Consider the following 3,178-nt stretch of genomic DNA (forward strand, 5'->3'; position numbering starts at 1 on the left):
GCTGTATTAAACGTTCACAATTACTTCCCCTCCTTTATTACTCATTATTTCCTGAACAATTTTCTTAAAAAAAAAAAAAGTGATTCTTTAATGCCAGGTTAACACCCACTCGAAGTCACTATTATTTTTGGAAAAGTAGATTTGTCTGTTTAGTTTTGCAAGAATTTTACAGAAGGCGAGTTTACATGATGACTTGTGTTTCCCACTGCACTTATTACCCAGTCTTATAGGCGTTGATTTGCTTCTCTGCCTCATCTTCCAGTAGATTGTTAGTGAGTTCTGTGAGGAAGACGCTGGCTGTGCCAGTTCTGTTCTTACACTTCCCAGCATTTAATAGACACAAAAAGAAGTGAATGGGGGTGAGAGTGATGGTATTTGGGGACCCTGTGTTTTATTTCTGCAACTTTCCTCTAAATCTAAAACTTAAATAAGTTAATTGAAAATTGAAAATTTCATTAAAAAGAAGGAAAGAAGGACACAAAGAAAGGAGGAAGGAGAGAGAGAGAGAAAAAAAATTAAAATCAGCATCTCCTGAGAGTGAATTATAAGCCAGCAACTTTCACAAATGATTTTTTCTTAATATTTATCATTTTAGCCCAATGAGATGAGTGACTATTAAGCTTACTTTACAAACAAAGAATTGTAGCCCAAAAAGTTTAAGCAACATTGGCAAAGTTGGTTAGTTAATAAATAACAGAGCCAGGAATTAAACTTAGATATTCTTGTTCCTGAGGCCCTGCCCTTTCTAATTTTACCTCTACCCTCTAACCCTCCCCCATACCTAATTACTCTCAAGTTCAATGAGATAGTAATAGGTGCTTTGTGGGAAGAAATATTTCATAGTGAAATGATTTTAGAAAATTTGGGGTTAATTTAAACAGGCCATTTAATCCAAAAATTCTCAGAACTTTTGATATGCTAATAATATGCATTGTGACTAAGAGGGAGCAATGGTATATACTGTTTCCCAAACTTCTTTGTCTTCTTTATGGTGTCCATTGAAGAACACTCATTGAATGATCACCTCCTGAATGCTGGTGTTCTGGGGAAAACATTTTGGATATCTCTAAAAGTCATTTTTATGTGGACATTCCTAAGGGCCTCCAATCCTTCAAGAGCAAAAAATACAATTTTAATAATAGAATTTCAGGCACTTGACCAGCTGTGGGAGATATTTTGGACCTGACCATCTTGGTTTTACTCAAACCATACTATATAAGTTAAAGCTTGTTTTTTCTATTCTAAAGATACTCTTGCCACTGAACATCTCATTCTGAATAACACTTCAACACATAGCTGACTATTTAAAAAGTTGAGAGGATGAAAACCTTCAACACCTTTTCACTACTAAGGCTATTTTTATCCCTTCTCCCCATGGACCTAATGTTTTAAAAATTGTTATAAACCAAATTGCTATAGCCATAAGTTCATTTTAATAATTCCCAATCGTAGTGAACATCTATGATTGTTTATCCTATCTTTTTCTTTCTGGTAACAGCACTTCCAAGTTGACTTTGGAAATATTGCTTCTCTTCCCTCTCTTTAACTATTTGATGTGGGAGATTGTATTAGTCAGGGTTCGAGGAAAAAAACCAACCATATATATATAGATATAGATGTTGAGATTTTGTGTGTGTGTGTGTGTGTGTGTGTGTGTGTGTGTGTGTGTAGAGACAGAGAGAGATTATAAGGAATTGATTGATATGATTGTGGACCCTGGCAAGTCCAAAATCTGCAAGGTAGCCAGCTGGCAGACTAGAGACCTGGAGACCTAGGGAAGAACTGCAGTTTGAGATGAAAGACTGTCTGCTGGCAGAATTCTCTCTGTCTCAGGGGAGGTCTTTCTTAAGAACTTCAACTAATTGGATGAGGCCTACCCACATTAGAGAAGGCAACTATTTCACTCAGAGTCTACTGATTTAAATGTTAATACCATCAAAAAATATCTTCACAGAAACATCCAGAATAATGCCAAATATTTGGATACTGTGGCCTAGCTAAGTTGATACATAAAATGAACCACCACAGTGGCATTGACACCAATCCCTGGGCCTGTGTGTGTACATAGGTGGGAGGAGGCAGGAGGGGACAAGGAACACCAATTGGTTAAGGCAGCCAGCGCATCACATTCAATTGGAGTAAACCTTGCGACCTTCGCTAGCAACAGTAGAGCACAAACTCTTTCTTCTCCACTGGATTTAATATGGGAATATGTGAAGTGTGGAACTGGCGTGGTGGTAAAGAGAACTTGTGGACCTGCCAGAACTGAAAGCAGAGTTAACTCACACTGAGAGGAAACCATGCTGAGAGGCAGAGCCTGCTAGTGTCACCTGAAATCAAACCCAGTTACCCAACTCAATACATTATCAATTTTTTGCTTAAGCCAGACTCTTAGAACTAAAAGAATTCTAACTGATAGATCATTAGAACTTTTGATCAGCATAAGAAATTCTCTGTTACAAAAATTAGTTGTTAAAAGTTACCTCTTACAGTTTCAGCCTCAAGTAAGGATAACATTATCTACATAGGCTGGTAGAGATGGAGGAAGATCTAAGCACACTACTTCTACCACGGAACTTTTCTATCACTAGAGGGCGCCAGATACCACATCAGCCCGGTGAGGAAGAAAATTGAATTTGGTTTCTATTAATAGAAATCTGTTTTGGTTCTTGAGAAAGGGGAAAGAGAAGAGGGAGAGCTGTGATTTAGATAGATAATCTGTGAACCTGATTACATAGATGTTTTCATTTCCCTGAGAACATTTATTTCTTACAGGGTTAAAAAAATGATTTCTGCAAAGCTCTTAGCACACTCAACAAATACCAGCTGCTGCTTTTGCATTGTTATTCTAAATGAGGTGCTTTCACAGGACAGAGTGCTAACTTGGGGTCATAGTTCAGATGGAAAGAAAGACAAGCAGCTTACTGCTCCTTTCCTGTACCACTTCCTATACGAATGTGTCCATGGGCCCAAAGGTACTGCCCAAGGAAAAGTGCTTGAAGCCTGGCTGACCAGGGCCACAGAGCTTGGCCACTGACATGTGAAGCAAGTTACTCAATATCCTAATTTCTCCCACTGTGAAAACTGGTATACTAACTTACTTCTTGAGCAAGAACCTGGAGCAAGGAATGAACTGGAGAAGCTAGGATGAAGAGAAAATTCTGGGCAGCAAGTGTTT

The sequence above is a fragment of the Pteropus vampyrus genome, unplaced genomic scaffold (assembly GCF_000151845.1).
Source record: "Pteropus vampyrus isolate Shadow unplaced genomic scaffold, Pvam_2.0 Scaffold68, whole genome shotgun sequence".
In the NCBI taxonomy this organism is placed as follows: Eukaryota; Metazoa; Chordata; class Mammalia; order Chiroptera; family Pteropodidae; genus Pteropus; species Pteropus vampyrus.